Raw genomic sequence first — 26,469 nt, 5'->3', positions numbered from 1 at the left:
CTCCTGAGTATAGTTTGACTCATGCCTTTCATGCATATTCACCATAATGTCCTGTTCCAGGACAAGCAGGATCCCTCGAGAAACATTTCTTCTTTTAAGGTGTTTTTCTTTTAGGCTTCCTCTTATTAGAGGCTCAAATAAGAGGAGAGGCTAGAAACAGGCATCGATGTGTTGCTTTGCTTTATTTTTATTTTCTTAGAAGGAAAAAGCAACCCATGGTTTTCTTAACAGCCAATTTCTCTAAATGGTGAAGATGCTTTCTCATTTAATTTTAAAACTGGCTGACGTAGGGTGTGATGCAATTAATATTTCTGTTTATCTCCCCAAATTGGTAAAATATGCCTAAATTTAATTTCGAGCCCAAAAGTGTCTTATAAACAAAAATGTTCTGTAGTTTTTCAGTGTGAATGGAGATGGAATAATTAATGGGGGAGGGAGGAGAGAATAAATAAAACACTTTTTATTTATAACTTTATTTCCTGGGTGTTGGAGGAAATCCAAGTGCCACAAGATTGTGCTGGGGCAGAGTCTGTCTGAGCTCACCCACGAACTGAGAGGGAATGTGGCTTCTCTGATTGTGGTGTCCATGCCAAGAGTCCTAGGAAAATTTAAATGAACAAAGTAATGGATGATATTTGGATGTTCTTAATGTAAGAAGAAAACAATCTAGCCTGGGGCTGGCCCAGATCCTGTCACTACAGGGAGTTCGAATCAGCACCATGCCAAGTCAATAGACAGAGCTCCCAAAGTCAGGCTTGCACATTTTCCAGAGGAAAGAGGGTTTGCTGGTTTGACTGGATGGTGATTTCAATTTTTCCTTTTAATTGAACTAATATTTCTTGAATGCTCACAGCAAAATGCTTCAGTAAATCCCACTGGAGAACTTAGAAACCAGTTGGAAAAAGGTATCTTTCATTTTGAAGGAGGGAGGGGAGGTGCAGGGGACCTCCTGAGGGATGGCAGGATCTGGAGACAGAGCTTCCCCTTCCTGCAGCTCTTCCTGAGCGTGTGACAGGGTCAGGCTTCAGAGGGGAAAAGAAATGAGAAGTTGCTCAGGCAAGTGGAGTTTTCTGGGCAAATATGGGTGCAGGGAAGAAATCCAGTTGGCACAGGGCTAAAACCTGCCCTGGGGAGCTTGGCCACACCTGAGGAGGTGCTGGCTTTGCAGGGAGAGGCCATCCAGGAGGCAAATGGGAGGGAAAGCAGTGCCTTCCTGCCCCTGGGCTTTCTGTGCCAGGGGTGGTGAGGAGGATGAGCAGGACCCTTGGGTTTGGTGGCTGGGTCAGTGCAGGGTGGGGGCCTGGCAGTCCCGGGCTCATTGTCCCGGGGTCATTGTCCCGGGGTCATTGTCCCGGGGTCATTGTCCCGGCAGTCTCGGACCTGGCACTGGGCAGGGACGCATGCCAGCGCCCTGAGTGTGCCCAGGGTGCCTCCAAGGGCAGGGACAAAGCACACACCTGGCTGAGGAAGGAGTGCTGATAGGAGCAGGGGCACCCACAGCAGAGTCTCGGTCTCCCAACAGCAGCACAGGCTGATTTTGGCTTCTCCTGATCCAAGTAGTGGCTGAGAACTTCAAATTAGATTTTTTTTTTCCTGACTTTAAACAGCCTCCAGAAAATCTTGCTCAGACAGATTTGAAGACCTACAACATCCAGAAGTCTGCACTTCTGGACCTCAAGTTGTTTTCCTGCAAAAATAATCCAAGCCTGACTACTGAGTACCTTGGATAGCGAGAACTCTGCACAGCTTTTACAGTCCTGGCTTTTTGTTTGGACAACTGAGGTTGGTGAGTGCTGAGGTGTGGGCACAAACCTTAAAACTCTCCTTGGCAGGAAAATAGGTGGGATTAGGTGAATTGGAGGGAGTCCCTCGATGTGATGAGGAAAAGTGATTTGCCCCTCATGGCTTTCTTTAAACAGCTCAGTCTCCAGTAGGAGACCAGATCCTGGGAATTCTACTCAGGGATTTTCCACCAATTTCTGCGGTCTCATCATGGTGGAGGGGGGGGATGGAGATCCAGAAAATCCAGTAGTGGAACAGAGGTGGTTTGCTGTGAGCTGGGAAGGCACAGCTGGTGAGGACTTGGGGAGGAAAAGAGTGAATGAACTGCTGAAAGATTTGTAATTCACCATTGGACAGGGATTCCTGTAATGGACAGGGAAGCTAACTCTGATTTGTTTGGATTGCTGGCACTTACATAACGATCAGGGAGCTTCAGGATACTAATTCAGGCTTAACCCTCAGAGCAGTGACCTGGGAAGGCATTTTAATGGCACGATAACCAATTTGGAGGGTGGGAGTGTGTAATCACATCAGCATGCTGAGGTATCTGGGCACTGCAGGGCGAGGGCGCCTTATCTCCGGCTCCAAAGAAGTTTGGTATTTACATGACTTAACTCTGCATGTGTGGAGGGGCCTTAATTCCATTATGTGCTTTAGAAGGTTATGGGAGGATTTCAGGTTTTTCTGGTGCAGCCGTGGTAAACAGCAGTTTAGCTTCAGCTGTGTTTTGAACAGGTATTCATAAGGAGTTGGGTTTGGATCATTTTCTGTTTCTCTTCAGATGATTTGGGTTGCATTCAGAGTTATCCATAGCAAAACCTGGAGGGCTGTGGGCATTTCTGAAGAGGTAAAAAAATTAATGGGCTGCCATCAGCTACTACCTGTTTGGAAGGAACAGCAAAACAATTTCACATATGCATTTGTATATAAACACGGTGTAATTATGTTTTGTATACATCAGAGGACAATTCAATGGGAATAATTTCACTTGTAATTTGTTTCAAGATCAATACCACAACTGAAATAATCTTCTTAAGGTACAAACATGGTAGAATTGCTTTCTCTATGTGGGTGGCTTACCTATTTTAATGTTGCCTTTTTTTTTTAAAAAAAAAAAGAAGGAAATAGAGATTTTATATTTATCATATGAGATGAAATTGAAATCTAAATATTTACATCTTTTCACTGGATCTGGGGTTGAGCACCAGCTGTAGGCGTTGCCAAGCTGTTTAAGTTGTCTCCTCTACAGAGCAGGTTGATTTCTCCAGGGTGGTGGAGAGATGGAACCTCATGTTTCTGGCTCTTATTTTCTATCCTGTCTCTACATCTGGAAATCCTTCCCTCTGTGGGCTCTGTGACCTGGCCTCACGTTCAGAGGGTGTTCCAGCCTAAACATGCTGAAGTTAGACATGTGTTGTCTCCACGAGAATGCAGAGTAAACCACAAGCTGTGAAACTGGAGGGGGAGTTTGGGACAGGAGGATGTAAATAACTCGAGATATTTGGTGGAAAAGAGCAGGAGGGGGAGGAGGGCCTCTCGCTTGATTTTTCTCTGCCATCCCATCTCCTCAGTAACGTCCTCTGTGCTCTTCACAAGCAAAGGTGGAGGATCACTTCTGTCTTAAAGAAGGGTAAACCAGGAGCAGACACAGGAAATGTTGCAGGCACATTTCAGCAGAAGAGACACTAAAATTCCTGAGATTTCTGTCTCTGGTTTTGTTTTGCTTTCCTTGTTTCCCTGTTAATTTCTTGAGCAGGCTTGACATGGGGCTTTTAGGCTTCTCATCCACCAAAGTGAACTGATGGAGAACACATAGCCTGTTTTGTTCTCCCTCTCTTGTTTTTTAAGGATCATTTATCCAGACTCGGGGGACTCTTTGTTTGTCTAACCTGTCTCTGGCTTGTAAACCATTGTTCCTTGTGTTGACTCCAACAAACAGTAAACATCTTCCATCAGATATCCTCAGAAATGTGTTCATCCTGGGCACAACTGTTTCTATTGAGACTAGAACAATTTTAATGCTCTCTTTTGCTTATATTTAATACCTCTAAATCAGTTTTTCAGAAGGGCATGTTCATCTAGCACACTGCCACTGTGAGAAGAAAGAGCATATTTGGACAAGCCTACTTGAAGGATTAAACTTTTTTGTTCAGCTTCCGTGTGTTGCCCTGGCTTCCCAATTTTCATTTATCCTTTTGTTTAGAGCAGGGAGAGATGGTTTGACTTGCCTTGGGTATCTTTAGATCAGATCTTCTGCATCATGTCTGCCAAACATCTGGGCAGAGAGGATGGAGAGGAAGGAGCTTTCTGTCCTCCTGCCTGTTCCTTAGTATAGGTGCCCCAGCAGCAAAAGGAGTTTGACATAAAGGGGAGATTTATTTCACTGTCTAATGGAGCATCTGTATTATCAAAGGCAGATATGTCAGAGCACTTTTCCCCTCCCTGCTCTGTCTTTTGTTGTCTGAATGTCATTTTGCTGATAGAACTTGTGTTGTATTTCTTGTTATCAAACTAGACCTGGAGGAAAAAAAAAAAAGGTGATGCTTTGTCTTAAACGTTGTTACCAAAATCATCAACTAAACCAGGCAGAGTGAGGATTTTAATTCCTGGTTTAAAGACTGAGTATAATTTTGCTTTCAGACCTCCCATTTTTCCTAAATCAAGTTTATGGTAGCAGCAGCCATGAGTGTCAGCTTCTGATTATAAACAGATTTGGAGCCACTAAAAACCTCCTTGAAATCAGTTTGACAACTGTTTGAGAACCACCTTTTTAATATTCTCAGCAAGTTCCCTGCTGAGGTCTCTTGCAGCAGCCTTGTAGATCTTGTAGATGTTAGTCTTTCCTGCATATTTTATTTTAACTTGCTCATAAGCTTCCTAGGAAAATGCACATGGATAAGCTTTTCCAAGCTTTTTAAAAATTCATTTTTACATGGAAACCTGGGCTCAGCAAGATGAGAGTTGAGTGGAAACTGGTTGTGCTGTGCTGGGGAGTGCAGCATTTTGGTGCTCAGAGCACCTTGCAGGGAAATGCTTTTTGCTTTTGTTTGGTTTTCTTGAGGCTAAATCCCAATTTCTCCCCGCAGTTTCTGACTCCAGGTGGGTCTCTGGACCTGCATGGGAGTGGAGGGTGCAGCAAATCCATCACCAGGGGAGATAGTGGGATGGGCTGGGGGGGTCTCAGGGTGCACAGGCTCAGTTGGGAGAGGGAATGGAGATTGGCTGCTGCTGGTTTTTATTCCTGCAGCCCGTGACAGCTCCTGCTCTGAACCACCAGGCTCAGAAAACCCGAGCAGTTCCTAAGGGAGCATCACCCCAGGCCTGTGCTGTGTGCCCAGGGCTCTGCACTGCAGGGATCAAGGGAAATTCCGTCTGGAGGTGGGAAAAACAACCCTGGCAGCCTTTCTTTCTTCGAGGCTGGCAGTGGGAGCAGAGTCAGGGACAGATTTCCATTTGACTCATCTGTTGTTGAGATGGTGACACCCTTGAGTCACATTAAAAACGAGACCTTGTAGCTGAATTGGCACATCATGGAGCAGGTGTTTGCTGGGGTTTTTGGGGGTTTGTCCTTGTTTAGAAAATTATTTTCCCGTTCGCTGAGATGGGATGAAATTGATTAATGGTGTTGCTGATGTTCTGGGTTAAAAATAACAGGAAAACCTGATTCAGGTGGAATGCTGGAAGTTAACTGTCAAGATAACCTGCTTGAAATAGTTGTAAAGGCCTAAAAAATAAAATAAAATAATAAAAAAGATGAGTGCCCAGTAGCCAGATGGTTGGAAGAGAACACCCCACGATCAATGAGGCAATATGTAAATATTTTCGATCATTACCACAGTACTGCTGTGTTGACATTGAAATTCAGAGTGTTATTCTGTGGGACTCCTCATTGATCAGCAGATGAGCTCTGATAAAACAGAGGATGAAAGCACAATACTGAGCATTATTATGGATTGTGGATTTCATTGACAAGGACAGGCTTCCATCAAGGGCTAGGAATGCATTTCAGATGCTCTTTAAGCACGTTGCTGAGCCACTGTGTTCCTTTCTGGCTGTCAGCTACCAATTAAATGGTGTTTTATTTCTTGAGCTGCTTTATTTAAGGTGAAATACTGCATAATTGACTAATTTTTCTGTGCTAATTGCTACAGTTATATGGGAAGGGGCAACGTGGAAGCTGACATAGAGTTCTTTGCTTGAAATATACCTGGCTAGAAATGACTGGAAAATAATATTAATCAAACAGCTGAATTAAAGTAATTTTTTTTCATAAAAGATTCTCCTGAAAGCTGGTTGTAGAGACCCTGTCTGGCTGAGTCACTTAGAAACCTTCACGGGGTGATAGCATTCTCATGAATAAAACATGAAGTGCCTTTGGCATACACAGGTGCTGAACCCACCCAGAGGCTTTTTCTCTTCTTTTTTTTCCTTCCTTAAAAAAAAAAAAATCCCATTGGTTTTACTGCTCTCAGAGGGGAGTCTGAAGCTTGACTCTAAATGGACCCTTGAAAGATGCTTTATAAGATCTGCCCACCCCAAAGCAATCCCAGCAGGGGCTGCTGGTGGTGGTTCCTGGGATCCCCATCCTGGAAGGTGATGTGTGTGGGGAACAGGTTTCCACCTTTGTGTGATATTAAATGTGACTCTTCCTGTTTTACATAGACTGGTGTGAGGTTCCTAAAAATCTTATAAGGGTGTGTATAGAATGTAGGGTTTGAGTTTTTTTGAAATATTTTTTTCTTGCAGTTGATCAGAGCAATGGGTTGTAACATTTCCCATTTCATATAAGGGAATAAAGACTTTTAGGAAAGGTTTAATGACTTCTAAGGAAGAAGGGAGAGGGCTCTTGGCAAATGAAAAGCTCATTGTAGCAACAGCAGGGTCCAGAGCCCAGGCAGCTTCTGGAAGCTTTTTGCTGTTTGTTTTCCCTCCCTTTCCCTTGGGTCTGGCTGCTTACAGTGCAGCCAGGACCTTGTGCTCCTTTGGGAACGTAACCCCGGGGCACTTGGAGGGTCCAGATGCTACAAACATCAGAAAGGGAAAAATGGTCTCAGTGCCTTTCCAAGCTGCTTGTATTTTCCACTTAACTGCTGCATTTCTCTTGCATGTTGATTAATTTCCTGGCACGTCCTGGAGCCTGTTCCTCCGATTAGAGTTCTTAGGATTTTGGATTTATTTCCCTGTGGTTTGTTGATTTTTAGTTGCTCACTTGTATCCCCTTAGTGCTCTAGAGTGGCTGGTAGGAGAACAGAAACCACCTTTTCTGAGGATAAAGGGCTCTGGAGACTCTCTGTGGTCTGAAACTGATGCTCCCAAACCATGGGCATGTGGTGTTTGACCACAGCTGACACTCGGTAGGGCTTAGAATTTATTCATGCAGATTGGACAAAAGCAGGAGGCTGAGCTAGACCAGCTGTGGTGATCATGAGGAACAGTTGTGCTGGTTCATTTCTCCCTGCAAAATGGTGCTGTCAGTGCTTCTGACTTTGCAGAAGCTTTTTTATTGCCTCTATTTGGCAGGGTCTGGTCCTCGAGGCAGGAGAGTTGTGGTTTGGGGTTGTCAGTAGGTGTGTTTGTCCAGGCAGTGGTGAGGAGGGAGCTCTGCCTGTCCTATCAGTATAAAGTGATTTAGTGGTGGCAGCAATGGTGTCTCCTGGAAGGACTGGAAAGTGAAGTGCAGCACATCAGTTCAGCAGAGAAGCCTTCAGAAGCCAGCAGAAAGCATCTTATAATTAATTAATCATCCTCCATGGAAAGGTAAATGCCAGTATTGTTAGTGCAATGTGGTGTTTTCAACATTGGTGCTAAAAACGAGCTGTGTGGCACCTCTGCCTCTTTGCAAGAGATATTTACATGTGAATCTGTCTATTAATAGCTGTGGTCTGTTTTCCTGTGCCTCGGGTGCTGCTGGGCTGTCCTGCTGCTCCAGAACCAGAGGTGGTCTTTGATTTGGTTCTGTGCTGCTCCAGTGCCCAGATGCTTCCCTGAAAGCCTTTCGAGGAAGGGAGGGAGGGAGTTTGTAACGTTCCTTTTTGCAAATCACCCACAATAAAAACGTTGTTGCAGCCTTTTGGGAGCTCTTGCATTAACTCACATTTCTGTGTTTTTGTTGCGTTGCTTTTTCCTGGTGGTTTGGACAAATGTGCCCCTTGTTTAACAATGCTCAATCCTCCCACACTTCAGAAGTTTAATTTTAAAGCAGAAGCAGTTTTAACTGTGTAATTGATTTCCATTTAGCACAGCATGTTTCTGAAATGCAGACAGGGTTAATGATTATACAAGAGGATGAAAACCTGACAATTTTTAAGTTTAAGTTTTGCCTTGGTAATCTGTTCTCACACCTAAAAATAAGTAAATTAAGAATAGCATCAGCAAGGCCTCTGCAAACTGCAGTGACTTTAAAAAGTGATGACTTGGGAATACAGTCAAGGTGAATTGTTTATGATTATTCCAGAAAACAAGTTTCATAAATGTCATAATGTCCTAGGCTACATTAATTATCTATTACTTTTAGTGTTTGCTGCAGAGAAAATGCCAGTGTTTCTGTTTTCCCATAGGCAATACTTTCAGTTTCTCTTGTACAGAAATGTTTTTGCTTTTAATCACTTTTGATTGCAGTACCATTAACAAGTGTGCTTGGAAGTTTTTCTGTTTGGAACAATTGCTACAGACTTAGTGTGACAGAAAAGAACTTTTGTCGTCCTTCCCTCATGTACAATACAGGGAAAAACCCCAACCCCAGAACAAAAAAGAATAATGGAGGTAGGAAGATTGATTTTTCTTACCTAGAGGAGGCTTTGTGGCCGCCCTTCCAGGTTTGCAGGTACCCACCCTGGGAGGCTTTGAGATTGGCTTCACCCAAACTCTGAAACCCTTTGAAGCCCTGTGTCCAAGCCCTGCTAATTATGAGAACTGTTCCCTGCTCAGCAAAGGCAGACAGAGCAGGGCCCTGCTCTGGCTCAGTTTTTTACAATTTATTTACCAAAGTGAGGGTTGTAGTGGATGGTTCTTTTGGGAGGATGGTGTCTGGCTTATCCAGCACCTGGAGAAACTTGTCTTGCTTGTGTAAAATGGGGAAAGAAAGGATATGGACAAATCCCAATGTGCTTGAGGAATGAATTATTGTATAACCTGTAAAAATTGGTAAGGCTCAATCAGACTGGATGTGGATTGAGTTAAAAACTACACAGCTGTACTGAATCCTTTTAAAAGAGAAAGGTAGTGTGAGGATTCTTGTTTACTTGCAAATCATAATGGTAGAATGGCTTAAAGGACTATTGAAATACTTGCTTTCAAAAAAAAGGCATTTAAAATTCAAAGGCAAAGCAAGATTAAAATGTTGTATTTAAATATATTTCCATCATACAGATTTGAATAGTTGCTTTAGAGAGAAAGTCCTTTGAGCTTTGCATCGTCATATTGTATATAACAGTAGGGGAAGAAACACTTTACATTTCCTTTTAAGAAAAGAGTTTTTACTTAAAGCATTCATTAAGTATTTAGTGGGTTAATTCTGCCCCAAAGTGCACACACAAAATACTGGCACGGGTATCAAATCATCTGGTATTTTTTCTTCAGTTATAAAGAAAATGTTATTTCAAAAGTAGTGGTGATTTTCAGTGTTTATTTTGTTGTAAGCCTGAAGAATTAATTTTATTTATCTTCTGATCTTGACTGTATTAATGTTGGCAGCAAGATCAATAGTCAATGAAAGAAAAGAAAAGATTCAGTTTCAGATAAATTCTGATCAGATCCTAAACCACAGGGCCACAGACTGGACCTGTGGTTCCCAGTTCTGAAAGATCCAATCTAAAAGGTGCATCATGGAAACTTTTGAGATAGGTTAAGCAACTTGATGCCCAACACTTTCATTATTATTATTATTATTATTATTATTATTATTATTATTATTATTATTATTATTATTGCCATTTGGGCTCTCTGTGCCTGGCTTAGCTGTGAATCAGCAAATGACGTTAATAAGCATTTGTGGACTAAATATATTTTGAAGCTGTCTGGCTGCTTGCTCCTGGTGAGATTTCTGAGATTAATGGTCCTGAAGCGTTACTCACATTTGCTCTTCCTCCAGGATGAATCTGACCTGGGCAAGCACTATTATATTTTTTAAATTGCTGTGCAAGAAGTTACAAGAGTGAAGATCAGTTACTGGGGTTTTTTTAAGCTGTTGGCAAGACATAAATTTATGTTAACTGAAGCAGTGTTTGCAGCTCAAGGTATTGATGTTTTTTCCAAACATTTCAGTTTCTGTAGGGGAGGGAACAGAGTGTATTGATGTTTTATTTATTTTTTGTGTAACACTTTGGTAGCAGGTGCTGGTGTTGAGGCTTGGATCCAAGTCCCAGTCAAGGAGATGTGCTTTTATTTGTGTGGTTGTGGACCCAGATTTGCATGTTCTAGTGCAAAACACAGCTTCTGCTGCTGGGAGAGAGAACAGGGAAGGACAGCTGTGCCCTTTGTGACCTGAAGGTGAAAGGGATAATGGGAGTTCAGTGAGATAGGGGCAGTTTTAATGTGAGCATGGGGAACCACAACATTCCCCACTCTATCACCCTGTTAGACCAGTGCTGTGAGAGCCCTGGCTCTGCTCTGGCTGCTGCTTGGAGGACAGAGAAACAAGACATTAAAGAAGACCTGAAGGAACTTGGATATACTTGGGAATATCATCAGTAGAGGGGGGAGTGGAGAGCACATGTGTGTGCCCTAAAGTGCAACCCAGCTGCTTTAAAAGCAGCATTAAAAGCAGATTGCAGTGGTTGGAGGTAAAGATGAGACTGCCCAAAGGAATCTCTTAGAAAGGCAACGGGGCTTCTTGCAATGTCGGGCAAAGCAGGAACTTGCTCTGCAGGCAGCGTTACAGGTTCCTTCTGCCCTCAGCCCTCCTGACAAAAGTCAGCCTTGGGGCAGAGCAGGTGCCTGAAGCAGGAGTGTAAATGGGGTGCCTGGGCTTTCCCCACCTGGGTTTGCCCTCCTGGGTGCTGCTGGTTCACCAGCCCTGCCTTTGTTCCCTGTGGGAGCCGCTGACTCCTTGCTCCTCCAGTTGTGGAAGGATTTGTGGGGATTACAAGGGCAGCTCCAGCTCTGCTTTCACCCTCAAATGTGGGATCCTGCCCAGGCTCTTGGGGCTCCCTGGAAGAGTCTGTGATGTGCTGGGTTTGTCTGTGGTGTCTCCTGGGAAAGCCACAGAGCTCCAAGCTCAGAAGGAGGGAGATGCTTTGAGTAGAAGTGTTGTACAGAGGGAGCACGTGAGAGTGGTCAGTGCAACGTGTGTGTTTTTTCTTCTCTCTTTTTCTTCCTTCTTAATTTCCATGAGTTAGAGATGACGATGACTCATGGTTTGGAACACACTTTAAATCCCTGAGGTGCTCATTGCCGCCTACTATCACGTATTGAATTTCTGACATACCGGAGGGATGTCTGCAGAGAAACTCTGATGTGCAATTATAAAATGTTGTAGCTTTATGTTGTTTGCATAGGAGCCATTAGCATGGTGTAACTGGAAAAATAATGCAGCTTTATTCTTGCTCTTGATTTCCCATGGGCATGGCAGTTCAGCAACTGTGTTCTGTCTTTTTCTAGGATGTTGACACATGTGGACCAACAGTGACATCCTTTTTCAGCAATGCTGTTTTTGCTCCCGCCTGCATTCAGAAACATCTAGAAAGATTTTTTGCAGAAGGTAGGTTCTGACATTTCAGTTGGATGGCTGTTCTTTTTCTTCTGGGTTAGAAAAAGAAAAAAGCATTTAGATGTTACTAGGGAGAATGGTAATTTATCTGAGGGATACTAACTTGCTGTTGGTGAGAGGAGATTAACCTTAGCTTGGGTTCCACTTGAATAAATGCTTGGGGAAAACGTGGTGAAATGGAGGCTGGAGAATGGCTGCAGGAGCTCTTTGAGAAGGGCTTGGCAGTCACAGGACATGGTTGGCTTAAATTGCATAGATGAGTGCATTGGTAATAAACTTCTTTTGAAAGAAAGCTCACACTCCTTGCCTTTTTCTGTTTAATCAACATCCTTTCCTGCTTAAAATATTTCAAATAAATAAATTAAAAGGGAAGATGGCTGCATAGGATGTGCAATTCATATAATTTTCAATTTAAATCTTGGGTATGTTTTTTTTCCTCAAAAAAAATCCTAACCTTGTTGATTTTATTTGTATTGAAATAAAAAGTAGTACAGCCTTATTTACTATCATCAAGTTGTAGTTTCTACCTTTCTTTTTGTCCTCTGAACTTTGAATTTGTTTTGCATTGCCAATAGGATTGAGATGCAGAACTTCCCAATAAACAGTGTGGAAGGGGAAGCAGTTACCCATGGTGGCTTTTAACAAGGAAAAGTGAAGAGATTAAGTTTTTTATGAATGTGTGTACCTGCTACACCCTTATGCTGTAACCTTTGCAGTGTTGCTTGGGGGTTTGCTGTGTGTGTCCAGCTCCCTCCAAACCTCTTGTGTGAATTCTAGAAATCTCACAGTGTGAGCTCTCACTACAAAATTAGTGGCTGGAGTTTTTTGGTAGACAGGGTGTCAGCCTTTAGCCTGACTGCACAGTTCTGCATCATCTTATTTTCTTCCAGTACATTGCTCAGCACTTAAGTGTTTTTTTCCTTTATCAGAAATGGTCTTTTTGACTCTACCAAATGTTTCTTTGGGGTGATACTAAAACTTAACAATAGTCAGGTTTTGCTTCAAGAGCAATGAATTGCTGAGAAGAAGAGAAGGAATAAACGAGTTTGGATCTGAGACTGTTCACTTACCAGACTGAAATATGTTTTCAGTCTCTCTGGGTTTATACCTCAGGGTCACAGCAGTTACACTGAGATTGCAGTGACACTAGCTCTGTATGAACATGCAATATCTTTATCAGAAATTATGGAAAACTAGGGGTGATTTGAATGCCTTAATTGTCTCCTGTCAGGAAATTGGCTCCCAATGAATTCATTGCCATTCTCCAGGTTGATTTCCTTCCTGAAGTCTCTCTTTGGGATTAGCAGAGCCCAGTGCCAGGCTGGGTAGGCTGCTCCAGTGCTGTCTTGTCCCTCTGTGTAATACCTGATTCCCTCAGGAGAGAGCCCAGCAGCTCCTGCCTGCCCAATGCAGTTCCAAAGGAGCTGTGGCCACGTCTCTCTGGGATCAAAAGCTGCCAGCAGCAGCTTGAACAGAGGAGTTTATGCTCAGAGAGGCATTAATTGCCATGTGAGTTTGTGCTGCTGTGCTGAGGGGGAACATCTGTATCCCAAGAGCTTTGCCTCCTGTTTTAGGTCACACACTCCCCCACAGGCTGTTGCAGAGGGAGCGTTTTTCTCTGAATTAACCGTAACAGCAGAGAAGAAATGCAATCCTTGGCAGAGCTTAGGGTTTGCTTTGCCCCAAGGCTGAGGCTCCATTCATTTCGCTTTCCTGAAGGATTTTACAGGGCTGATGAGGTGCCCAAGTGGTCATTAATTCTCTGGGTAGGTGAGGGGAAATTGCCTCCAGAATGGTGTTCACAGGAAAATGAATCCCTGCTCTTGCGTCACCAGAGAGGAGTAATGTCTGTGAGCTGGCAGGTAGGGAATGTAGGGAGAGAAATGGGTTTTAAACCTTGTCAGGGAATGCAGTGCTCATGGAGACAAAAAGCTGAACCACCATGTCCAGGAAAATGCTGTAGGCACGGGGTAGTTTCCCCCTCTGTTCTGCCAGCATCACTCTGCAGCCCTTTGTTTCTCCAAACCTGAAGGCTTTCATTCCAAACTGCTGGAAAGAATGAAAATGTTGGGAGAATGCTCCTCTGCAAGTCATCCTTGGGAGTATTTTGCATAGAACTATTTCAAAATCTAGGAGAGTGTCCTCAATCCCTGCCGTGAGCAGAGCCCGAGGGAGGCGTGTGCAGACATGAGCTGTGTGTGCCAGTGATGTTGGGAGCTGTGGGACCTGGCAGGCAGCCAGGGGGAATGCAGTGTGATGAGGAGATGGAGTGTTGATGTAGGATGGGGAGGGACCTGCTGCTCTGTCCCTCACATCCTCATTTCCAGCTGTCCTGGGCACTGTGCTGCCTTCTTGTGCTTCCACTGCTCCTGCAGCTGCAGAAGCCTGGATGGGATGAGTGTTTGCTGTCTGGGAGAAGAGGCAGAGGCTGACATTGGGCAGGAGGATAACAAGAGGGGAAGGTAGATGAGGTTCAATCCAAGGGTGCCTGAGAAGATGTGAGGGAGGCTGGGGACAGGGGACTTGTGCCCTGAAGAAGTGATGTCCCCTCTAAGCAATTTGTAACGCCACTGAAGGAATGTGTTGTGTCCTGTCAAGAGGAAGCACAGCTTTGGTTTGCGGTTGCCTCCTTCCACTGTCCTTCCAGCACTCCCTGCCTTGCCTGCAGCACCTGTCCCTGTGCCTGTGTCATGCTGGGCTGTGATTTTCCACCCCTGGCTGTGTGATGTGACCAGCTTTTCTCCTTCCAGAGCCTTATGTCCTTTGTGGACACAAATTGGGCCTGAACCTTACTTTTTCTGCACCTTGTAATTACCAGGGGACTTAGTGTGGGACCCATGACAGGAGAATTGAACCCCTTGCAAGGGCTGAGTTTGTGGAAACTGACTAAATGCAGAGAAATCTGTCTTCATGTTGGATCCTTCATCAGCTGAAATGAAAAACTCACTGTAAAGAGTTAGATCAAGGGGATAACCCTCCAGGGAGCTGGGTGATGGCAAGGAGAGGAGCCCTGTTTGGCAGCATAATGGAGCAGCACAACTGTGACATTTCCCTGTCTCAGTGTGTAAAGGTTGACTTGTTACTGTGCCAGGCAGGGAGAAGGGGGAGCTGCTGAGAGGTGAGGAAAGGAGACTGGGATCTTGTACAGGTGGGAGAGTTACAGGTAAACCCATTTGGATCTGCCAGGACACAGATGTTTGGAAAGGTACAGAAAGATCCCTTTTCAAAAAGAAGGGATCTACTTAGTCTTCTGTATAATCTGGCACTATGAAATTTCTCATGGAAACAGGAATGAGTTTTTCTTTTGGTGGTTTTCCTCCTTTTACAATAGAAACACAAGACACAAGGAACTGTTTGGACATACGTCTTTAACTGAGAGAAAAGGGCTGTGATGCTGCTGTGGTTGTAACCACAAACTAACTGACAGTTTCCTGCTGCAGTAACTTTGTATAGATCTAAACCTCCTTCATTTGTGTTTGTTTTTCTGTGCTGTTTAAATATCTGAGGAAGATTCTCTTGCTGCTAGGCTTCTATTTTTTGACAAAGTCTTTGTTATAATATTGGAGGATGGTGGCATGAAGAGAGATCATTACAGCACTGATACAAACTTTAGTGGAGTCCAGAAAGTTTCTGTGTTTTACAGTCTGGTTTAATGTAGAAGTGAAGAAGTAACACCATTGAATCAGACTGGTTACATTTGCATGTACAAAGCTCTGTTTATTTCTGAGGAGAAAAGATGTCATCGTGTGAACCTGCCTGTGTGGCTGAGATGCTTCATGTTATATTTCCATGGCATCATTACTGGCTTCTAATTCTCTTGCCTCCTTCCCACCCTTCTCCCCTGTGATGTGTTAAATATCACAGCTGCAGAAATGGGAGCACGTTTTTTCCCTGCTGTTCCCATTCCAGCTGGAAGGCTTGGACAGAACCTTCCCTTGTGGTTTGTGATACTGTAAATAAAGGCTCGGGAGGTCACACGTTTTCCATCTCAAGTTATTTTGATTCCAGAGCTGGAATGGGAGAGGAGGAGGGAGGAGAGGAATAAAAATAAAAACAAAAACAAAACCTCAAACTGTTGTAGCTTATTGTGGGAAAAAGAGCTCATTAATGCAAAGGGGAAGCAATTGGAAAAAAGGCCTTTGCAGAGAGGACTTAGTCTTTGACTGAAGCTGCGACTTGGATAATTAGGGTGAAAGTTATCAAAGGAATCTTCTACAGAGCTTTGAAATAAAAGTTATCTACAAAGCAGAGGCCCTGAACAGCAGCTCCTGTGATCTGAGGCTGTTGCTGGGCAGTCGCTCTCTGCCTTAAAAGGTGCATCAGCCTGACTCTCTATAGGCATGTGGGGGAGTAGTTTCACCTGTGTCCCTCTGAATATGGTTACTCATACTCTTAAATGTCAGTTAAGTGGGCTTTAAGTGTGGAGTTGAGAAATTGTGGCTGTAGGTCTTGCTGGCTGCGGTTGGGTGAGCTGGAGTCGCGTTCACAGCCCGGGCAGTACCCGTGGACTGGGGCGTGGGGGGTGGGAAACAAGTTTGCACATTTTATCAACATCAGTGGTGCAGCTCAGCCTTCTGAAAACCCCCACAGAATCGTGGCTGGCACTGCTGCTGTTCACAGCTGCTGTCCCACATCTGCAGGCTTGGGCTCCTCAGCCGTGTCCCTTCTCATGTTGGTGGTTGAGGCTGTTTGTACTCACAGAAAACACTGGTTAGGCTTAACCTTGTTGTGTTTTCCTCTTTTGGTGTTTGTATAATCATGTTTTGGACTGAGTAAGAAATGAGCTCAGGGCAAGGTCCACTGGGCTTTACTACTTGGTGTTGATATGCTGGGTGTGATGAATGTTGGTTTCGAGAGGAGACACTAACACTTACTGGCAACTGTGTTGCTCACTTTAGTGGAGTTCTGAAGAGACCTTTTCCTAGTAATGATTTTTCTGTTGGCTTTTTTATCAAAACAGGATACAAAATGTGAATATAATTTGTCACTGTAGAACTCACATTGTACCTTGACACTACAGAAGTATTTCTTTTTCCATAAACTGTTATATTTATAATGTACGGCAGGAACAAAAGAGGAACATTCCACATCTAGATGTTAATCTCTGCACCGGGTAGTCTTTTGATTCAATAACTTTTCTTCCTTGATCTTCTTTTCCCGTTTTTTTTTTCTTTAATAGGCACAGGACATATGGACATAAAAAATAACGGCCCAATTTCACCCCTGCTGTAGCTCATTGACGTCATTAAAGCTACAGCAGGGATGACTTGGCCCAGATTCTTTAAAAATAAGACCTGATGAACAACCTCTCCTGGAAAGAAGGTTGTCCTGAGCACAGCATAGAGCAGATGTGATGCAACTCACCCTGACATTCAATACCATTCCCCTTGATGCTGTTCCAGTGAGATGCTGGGCCCTTCCTGGAGGGGACAGAAGGCTGCAGATGTGTTCCAGATGTGCTTTTACCATGTCATAACAGGGGGATGGAAAGGTGCAATAAATAAAGTGAGAGAAGGGCACTTAGGGCAGAGGCAGGTCTGGGTGGAAACCTCACTTGCTTGGAAGTTGTCTCTCCCTGAGGACAGGGCTTGGCACATGGGGAGGCAGAAGATGGAAATGTAGAGTTATCTGTGACAAACTGTTGCCCTAAGCAGGTTTTAGGAAGATGGTTTAAGTGTGTTTTGCATTTTTGCACTTTTTCCTTGCATCCTCTGCAACGTCTGGGTATTGCCACACAAGGATCAGCCATCTGAGTGTGGCAGTTCCTGGCATAAAGGAGCACTGCAAGGTTCAGTATCTCAGGATAGGTCTAAGGTGCAGCTGCTTTTTCAGGGCATATTTCCCTCCTTAGAACTGGGTATAGAAATAGAAATTCTAGGTAATATAGGTCAAAAAAGGCAACATGGATCATGGTGAAAATAGTAGATATTAAGTGTGAAGTCTGAATTAAGCTGAAAAACGTGCTTTCAGATCTGAACACACTGGAATCAGAAAGGTGAAAATGTGAAAGGTTCTCAAGAGCTGTTGACTATTTTCTGTTTACTGAAATAGTGGAGGCGATTCATAGATGGTGGCTCCGAAAATCTTCATGCTAACGTACAAAGTGAGTGTTTTACTCACTGTTATTTCTTACTGCAGGGAGAAACACCCTTTGGAGAGCAGTCAGAGCCCCAAAGCTGTATCTGAGGTGGGTGAATGCCTGATCACTTTTTGTACAGCCAGTATTCATCGCCCAGGGTATCTTTAATTTCACTGAATCCTTGGTGGTTATAACTGTGCCTGGCCAAGCCAGGTTCTCTTGCAGTGAATCCAAGAAATCAGATAGTTCTTTTTCCAATGCCAGACTCTTCTGGTCCATTGACTATAACTGCAGGAACACATAGTTCCCAAGGAGGAAAATGCTTACTGTGTTTTTGGTGACAGCTGAAGCTAACTTGGGGGAGGGCAAGATGGAGCAAATGGCACTTGTCTGCTTATGAGAGCATGTTTGTTCTAAGGGAATTTGAGTTGGAAAGTTTTTTGCAGTGAAAAGCCAGAATAGTGTCAAAGTGACATTGACTAGTATAAATAGTGAAGGGAGAATGAAATCTTTAGAATATATTCAGTCCTTTGATTAGTCATCCAAAACTCTGCTGGTAAGACATTGAAAGAAATCTGGGCTTAACCTGATAAATGTCCTTCTAATGGTGGAAGAAGTCAGAAAACCCAAGAATTTAATTCATGATATCCAGAGAGGTCATGCAGCAGCTGGCAGCAGACTGCTAAAGAAGAGTATTAGTCCTAGAGGAAACAGAGGGAAAAGGTAACTGAAAACTCTGCAGCCTTAAGGACTTTTGGAAGTAAAAGATATTGTAATGTAGATGAAGGTGATTAGCTTATTTTATTGCATAGACTACACCCTTGTCTGATTAACTATCTTGCATTGAAGTTCTCTTTCCTTGTATTTTGATCCATTTCAAATTCCCCTATGTCATTGTGGGTTGACCTGTTTAGGATCTAACCCTGCTTTTACTGGGGTTAAAAGCAAAATTTGATGTGTGTGAAAAGAACCTGCCCTGGGATTTGAAGTGAACCCCCACCATCTCTCTCTAACCAGACTGACGAGCAGCATGGATTGAATATTTATGCCAGTTCCAATAAAACCTTGATGATTGCAGAGAAGGGTTGAAGAGAGGATTCTACCTGAGTAAAAGAAGGTATGAAAATTTTAAATTGTATATCTTCGTGACTGACCTATAGCAGTTAATTTTCCAGAGCCAAGACTACATTGTCATCAGTTTTAGCAGAGTAGAGAAATTATTAATTTCTGGGGTATACAGAGATCTTTCTTAATAATCAGAAGCATGTCATCTGGTTGAAAATACAATTTTTCAGGAAGGAGGGGAGCTGTAAATGGGCAGCAGCTCGTTGTTATGGATGCAGTCAGAGCACAGGCATCCCTGTGAACCAAGCCCAGCTCCCTCCCTGTGGCACTCAGGCAGTGCTGGGAAGTGATGAGCTACAGCCAAGTCTGGTTCCTCTGGAGCTCAGCACGTGGGTGTCACGCTGCACACGCGTCCCCAGGCTGCAGGAGGTTATCAGGGAGATAACCTGGCTGAACCCCAGCCACTTGTGATGGTGTCTCAGCTTCACAGCCTCCAGTGGAAGCTCCAGGAAATTCCAGTTCCTACTGAGGCAGCGTGTTGTGTGTTAATCCCTGGGCAGGGGCTGTGAGGGGAGAGGAGGATTCACCAGCCCATGCACTGACAGACCCATGTACCTGTTTGGTTTATGAAGAGTTACAAGTTGAAATCAAGATGCAGATCAGGAGTGCTCTGAGTACCTAGAGAAAATCCTTTGGCTGTGGTTCCTGCATCATCCCAGCAGTTTATTAAAAAAATAGAAAAAGAGGGGGAGGCAAATGCCATCTGTATTTATTCAGATAAAAAGGAGTGTGGGGATGGAGCTGTAGGGTGAAGGGGAACTGTTCAGTGCTGAAGCAGAACTTTCAATTTATTTGATGGGAAATTTTAATCTATTCTGGATGATTTAGCTGTTAAGCTCCAGATTCACTTCAGCTCATCACCTCCTAAGTGCTTTGGTTCCACTGGGTACTCTCAAGTCCTGTGGAGGCCCATGAGGTTCAGCTTTATTCCTAAGAGCTCACAGAGGGTAGGAAAGAGTGAGGTAAAGGAAACTTTAAAAACACTGTTTGCATATATAAAAGAACAAAGAAAACAACCTTGAAATTAATTTGAGCTATCCCCTTGATCAATGACTCTACATTGTCCACTAATTCTTTTGTATATATAGCTAGAATACAGCCTACCAATAAACGTTCTCTTCGTTTCTTACTATTTTGAGGTTTATTTTGATGGATTATGTTTCTAGGTAACAGTTGAAGGTTATTTCTGGGAAATGCTGCCAGAATGTTTATTAACATGTGACTAGACCCAGGTAGAGTCCCTTGAGAAAATCTGGCTCTTCTGTGCACTCTCAGCAAGGGGCAGTGACTGTGCTGAAGGGTGAGAGTCCTCCCCGTTCCCTGCCCACGCTGGGCCTGGAAATAACTCTGTCAATAGTAGAAATGTCACAGCAGGAATGACTCGCTGGATGTGCCCAATTCCGTTTATCTAAATGAGCTGTGATCCTGGATTTAATGTGCTGTTTCATAGTTAAGATAAGAGTCACATGAATTAGATTATTGTTGGGGAAAAAAATAGAGGGGTTCTGATATAAATACTTCTGTGGGAAGTTTGGAGAGCATTAGCAAGTCTTTTTACTTTTATGAACAGCAGTGGTCAAAGCAGTTTCCTGCAAGAGATGCTTTCCACACGATAGAAACTCTAGTCATTAAAAAAGCATGAATTGGATTAAGAAGTGTAAGGTTATTTTAATTTGCCTTTGAGTCTTCAGATGTCAATGCAAGCTTTAATCAGCAGCTGTGCCAGTGAGGAGCCACCTCGTGAAATGGAAAGGGAGGATGTGGGCAGAGAAGCTCCTGGCTGAGTGGTTCAGGGGCTCCTCTGCACCCTGAAGGGTCCTGCCCAGCAGCTTCTCAGTTCTTCAGGATGGCATGGGCCCTCATGACCCTTTTGTGGCCTTGTCAGCAGCAGCCAAAGGTGTCCCTGTGGTTTGTGGAGCTGAGGGGCAGTCGTGTGGCCGGTGGGGTGGGTACCCAAGAGCGCTCCTGCCTCAGTGTGAGACTCCTGGCTAAGAACATGTGGCAGAGCTACTACAAGTCTTGTGACACTGGCAGCTGGCTGTCTCCTGGGTAGTTGTCTGATGCCTTTCTTTCAGATGGACTTCAAAATACTATTTCTTCTTCCTTCTGGGAGCTTTCTCTGCGTGTGAAACAAACTCCTGGAGCCCTTTGTCTTTAGTTTCATATCACCCTTATGGCCTGTGGTGCCCATTGCTTTGAGCACCCATCTGTGTTCCCCAGGGTTCAGTGGGAGATTCAGCAATGACAAATGTTAACAGCTCAAATTCTTCTTTCTGTGTGTGCTTAATAAGCAAAACATCATCTGTGTTGTTTCAGAGGCAGTGATGAGCAGTTCTCTCCTTCCCCGTGTTCTCAGGGCACGGATGCTCAGTTTTGGCCCGGTACCAGGGATTTTGTCATGAGGAGGTAGAAGCAGGAGGCACAGAGGGTGTCCCTTCTCGAGGCCATGGTGGGTACAGCAGGGCTGAGCTGCTGATAATCCTGAGGGGAGGGACTGTCCCAGCACTGTGACTTTGCTGGGGCATTCTTAATGCTCGTGTCTGAGTGGATGGCTGTGTTCTGCAGGTCATGATCAGGGAAAAGGCATAGTCCCTGGACAGGGTGGCAGGAAGTGCAGGAGGTGGGGCAGCAGGAAGCACTTTTGTGCTCCTGAGCTCCTGTTGGTAGAAAAGTTGTGCTTGTTCTTATTTCTGTTCTGGCTCTGTGCTCTTGGCAAAGCTTGTGTTTAATTTTGTGAGATATTCAGGGCAGTACCTGCCGTCTCTCTAGACAGCTGCATTCACTCCTCTTGTTATCACCATGGCTGTTCACTGGTGATAAAGGAGAAGCAGAAGAGGAACCAGGATCCTGATACTTGGGAACAGGGCAACACTTTCATTTGAATTGTATCTTGTAGCAGAGAGAGTCCAGGTGTGGTGGGGATCTGCTTCCTTGAAGATCTGAAATATACTTTTATTGACTACTCAGACTTTGAAATCATGATGGGACAAAGTAGCAAAACCATTGGAAAGCTTTCCTCCCTCCCCACATCTTAGTGCTGTCTTCATAGCTGCCTCTTATGAATCAAAATACTCCCTGTGCCATTCCCTTTCTTTAACATAAACTTGTCTCTACTGCAAATAAATACTTTAATTTAATATCCCAGTTGCCTGAAATCAAGTGGCTCCAGTGTTGCCAAACTCATGTTGCTGGTAGCTCAGGGGGATTTTTTGCCCAGCAGAGACACAGATGTGCTGCTGCTGCCTAGTCTGTGCTGTGACCATCTGACATTAGCCTTCTTTTTGCACAGGAGCAGGATCTGGTAACTCACACTACCAACCTTTCATAATCCTTCCTGCTGTGTTGATTTAAGGGAAAGCATCAATTCTCCATGTCCTTCCACCCATGCCATCACACACCCCATGACTGTTCCACTTACCAGCTTTCCTTGCCTGTGGAATCTGCCTCTTTTCCTTATCACTGTCTGGTATCAAAGTGCAGCTTGGGGGAGTGCAGGGTGCCTGCTGCTTTTGCTGAGGTGTTCCTTGGGCTATTCCCAGTCACCCCTGAGCTGTGGGGTGCTGCTTCCTGATGTCAAAGCAGAGGAGTAACTCTGGCCAGGGGCTAAACTGCATCAAGCTTTTGGAGATTAAGCTGATTGCAGATCTCTCATAAATAAATCTTTCTGTAATAATAAATAAATGCCAGCAATAGTTGCATTATTACAGTTCATGGAAGCTTTCAGAAAGAAAAATTTCCTGAATGAGCCATTTGTGCAGTCTCAGCTGGCTTTTAAAGACTGGTGTCATTAATTGAATTTTGGCTTTTCCTCTGGAATGGAGACTGTGCTTTTTGCTTAAGCATATGGTTGATGTACGTGAAAGAGAAGAGGAGATAAAGTCTTCAGAGCTACTTGCATGGCTTCTATGGCCATCAGGTTACTGGGAAGAGTGGGCAGCCTTTCAGTGGGGCTGCCTTATACTTGGGTCTTTGAGGTGTGAGGCTTTCCCCACTGAAGCCCATGTTGAGGTTGTTGGTTGGCCGTAGAGACCCGGCTGCTTGTCTGCTGCTGACTCATTCTTCCTGCAAAATTTCTCTTAAAACCACAAAACATGGTCTATATATTACAAGTAGCCAGATTTTCTACAGGGAATGATACTTGTTGGAAATCTATCTTGACTAATTCAGAGCATTGCAAATGTAATCATTAAGTACTCCTTAATTTCCATACTCATTTGGTGGGGAGATAATAGCTTCTTTTTTAAAACTGGGCTTTGCCTTTTGAAAATACTCTGACCAGTGTTACAAAGAAACCATCTTGCAGCCCACCCTTAATAGCCACTGATTAGAGGGTCCTTTGTGAAGTGTTGTCTGTTTCTGACATAAATTAATTAATATGGAACCAGCAAAATTCCTATGGAAACAAAACAGAAGTAAATTTAATACTAGATGAGTGTGTGTTTTGGGCTATGAAAGTGATCATGAAACTCATTTCTTAACAGGACCACTAGAAGAACAAACAATTCTACAGAGATGTGGTTGTAAGCCTCAGCTAGAAATGTATGTTTGTGGATATAATTAAACTTTAGTTAATAATGTATTGTCCTCAGTCTTGGCAGAGAGCTGTGCTTGGGCTGTGGCTACACGTCCAAAGCATTTTTACCAGATTAACTTCCCTGTGCAGCCTGGTCAGGAGCTCTCAGAGCGCTTTCAGCTCTCCAGTGGCTGCTCCGCATCTCTGCTCCTCTCTCAGCTCTGAGAGCACACGAACCCTTTCCTGTGGCCCTGGGTGGCTCTCACTGCCCCTGTCCCTGACCTGCTCAGGGGGAGGCAGGGTGCAGCTGGAGAGAGACAGCCTGAGGAAGGGTGCAGTGTGTGAGAGTGATGCCTCCTGATTCACTTTTTGCATTGCAAATCCTGTTTCGTAAGTAAGCTGCTTCCACCGATACCTTAAACGATTTATTGTCTCTCAGGGCTTTTCTTCACCTGGAAAAAACCAAAATATCATCAGTGTCTTTGACACCTCTGTGCTGAGCATTATATGATTAAGTTGTACTTTTGAAGTGACGGGTTTGGGCATATAATTTTCATGACCATCTTTGCTTTCAGGGGTCATAAATACTGGTTCCAGCTGTAATGAAGTGCTGTACTACTTACTATGTTGTTATCATTGTGTGTGTCTTTTTGTTTAAATTACTAAATCACAGTGGCAATGGCCATAATAATGTGGTTGTTTTATGTCTTGGAACAGGGGAAAATAATTTTATTTAGTTGCAATAATGTAATTGTAACGTGCCTCTGGGTTAGAGTTAAAGGGGGAGGTGGTGCAGGTGGCTGGCAAGGCAGGGCTGTTCTCTGGATGATTTTCTGCAGCAAATTCCACAGCCGTGGAGTGGCAGCACATTTGTTTTTAATGGAACAACTTGTGAGCAAACACTGGGATGTTTATGATGACAAGGAAAGCAGTAGAAAAATAGAGGCTATAAAATCCCACTGGTTAAGGGCAGCACATGGATAATTGGCTCAGTCAGGTGCATCTTGGGGGAGGGGATGTGGATCTGAGATCTGGTCTAAGCCATTACCGGCAAAACACTTTGCACCTCTGAAGGCTGTCTGTAGGGGAGGCAGCTCTGCCTGGGTGGTTTTGTGAGGCAAAGTGCCAGGGAAGGACGCAGAGATCTTCTGATGGAAACTGCTTTAGAGATAAGGTGTTTATTTCCCCTTTTGAAGGGAAAAGATGTGTGATGGTTTCTTGAATCAGGATGACTACACCAATTCAGATCTAATTTGATAAATGAAGTATAAAGGCCCAGTGAATGACCTTCTGTAAAATACAAGAGTGCCTGAACTATTTGTTCTCTAAATCTTGCTTCTCATCTCTGTATTTCCTGCTCATGCTGTTCATTAGTCTCCTGAGCCCTGTTGTTTTGGGGCTGATAATGGATAGCTGAGTGGTGATGCTGAAAACAAAGCTCCTGTATAAATAACCTGCTTTTCTCAGCATAAATTCTTGTGGGTATGGGGCACATACCCACACACTTTTTTTGGTGTTTGTAGCTAGACATGTATTATTGTTCCTTATGTAGCCTGTTGAAGTCCAGTTGATTGAGGCATCTCTTCCCCTGGTGAAAGCTTACACTGCTGTGGCTACACACGGTCTGTGGTTTATTTCCAAATGAATCATGAGGGTTTTACAAGCTGTAAAACTTCTCTGGAGAGCTTAAGGGTGTGACCAGCTTACAAGCGTGGGTGATTTTTTTTTTCTTTTCTTTTCTTTTTTTTTTTTTTTTTTTCTGGTTCAGGGCTGAATATGTCCTCAATATCTGCTTGATGTTTTAGGTTGCCAGCAGGATTTGTTTTTCCTTCACATGGGATGCAGCACAATCCCAGACTTTTGTGGCTGCCTCCAAAGCTTTGCTCAGACTCCCTTGGGGACTTGGTGTAGGGAGTGATAAAACTTCATTAATGTAGGTTCCTCCAGCCAGTGTAAACCTTTTATGAGCAATAAGCTTGTGCATTTGGACAACAAAATTGTTCATTTCTCTGGCTTGGCTTTGCTTAAGGTAAATGTGTCTTTTTGCCTTCCACAGCAGCTCTTTGGCCAGGCCTGGGGAGGTAGATTTGACCAGTCCAGCTTAGTCCAAACCACTTCTCTCCCAAGCTCTTTGTTCTGTCATTCCATAGGTGGTGGAAGAGCCCTGCAGAGGGGACTGTGGGCTGGCAGAGCTGGTGCCCTTGGGCTCATCCCTTGACCTGCTGGGCAGGGGGTGGCAGCTGGGAGGTCTGGGATGTACTCTGCCACTGCCTGCACTTGGAATGAGTGAGCAGCCCTGGGGAGAGCTGGCACATCCACGCTTGGCTCTGCCATGTGTGCTGGGCTGGGGAAATCTGGAAACCAAGGGGGTTTGCAGTAGTTGGAGTTCTGGGTAGGGCCCTGTAGGAGCATTTCTTGCACAGTGTCCTGCAGGGCTCATCCCAGGTTCCTGCAGCTGGTCCCTCTGCTCTGACTCAGCCTTGGCTGCCCCAAAGAGAGACTTTCTCCAAAGCAGGGCACTGGCCAAGAAATCTGGAGCTGGCAGTGATACGGAGCTGGCAGAGGACAAACCAAGCTGGTAGGAACTGTCAGGAGCTCTGGGAAATAGAAGGGAATATTTTTTTCCCCTTTTTCATGCATATGCCAAGGGTAGGTGGTTCAGAAGGGGAATACCTGGCACATTATTATGCCAACTTACCCAGCTGCCCTAACAGGATACTTTTGCCAGGAACCTTTGGACCTATTCTTCTTGGTGTAAACAAAATCAAATAAAATACTTGTTACTATAAATAAAATGAGTATGATTACCTGGAGTCTCTGGAGGCACCTCACATGGTCAGCATTTGTTCCTTTCTGCCTCTGCCAGCAATTACTGGAGAAAGAGGGAACCATCAGTGTGCACAGGCATCAGCCAGGCAGCATGGAGGCTCATAATAACTTTCTTCTATGATAAAGGAGATATTTTTATAGTCTGAATTTTTTATTTTACTTTCCCCCTAGTGGGAGAGAATTACTGGTGATGATAGTTGGTAGAGCAGCTCCTGTTGGGAAGCACTGAATGGAGGAAGGATTTATTGAAGGGAATGTGTTGCGAATTCCTTTATAATGCACATTTTTTCTTTCCCCTTTATTTAAAGAGGTTGTTTATAACTAAGAGACCATTAGTGCCCAGGAGGTAATTTTGTTGTAGCAGTACCTTATTGAATGAAAGCTTGGTAGTCTGTTTCTGGATGGAAGCCTTGGGAACAGCTCCTGTGTAATGCT

At 44.1% G+C, this 26,469-nt stretch overlaps 1 protein-coding gene across 11 annotated transcripts in view; it reads left to right on the top strand.

Annotated features, from left to right (window-relative positions):
* The window catches only part of PITPNM2 (phosphatidylinositol transfer protein membrane associated 2), a 124,794-nt gene that overhangs the window by 3,504 nt on the left and 94,821 nt on the right, over positions 1-26,469 (top strand). For 4 of the 11 annotated variants that reach the window (XM_084217364.1, XM_084217363.1, XM_084217366.1 and 1 more), the window contains exons 2-3: positions 1,608-1,782; positions 11,380-11,479. The exons of 1 other annotated variant lie outside the window; for it this stretch is intronic. The gene's annotated coding sequence lies outside the window, so the exon portion shown is untranslated. Of the gene's footprint in view, positions 1-1,607; positions 1,787-11,379; positions 11,480-17,626; positions 17,676-18,584; positions 18,685-26,469 lie in introns of all 11 variants that reach the window. 6 more of the 11 variants (XM_084217367.1, XM_084217371.1, XM_084217368.1 and 3 more) reach the window with 5 other exon arrangements.

The sequence above is a fragment of the Fringilla coelebs genome (assembly GCF_963513975.1).
Source record: "Fringilla coelebs genome assembly, chromosome: 17".
NCBI classification, from domain to species: Eukaryota; Metazoa; Chordata; class Aves; order Passeriformes; family Fringillidae; genus Fringilla; species Fringilla coelebs.
This window is presented reverse-complemented; position numbering and strand designations above follow the sequence as displayed.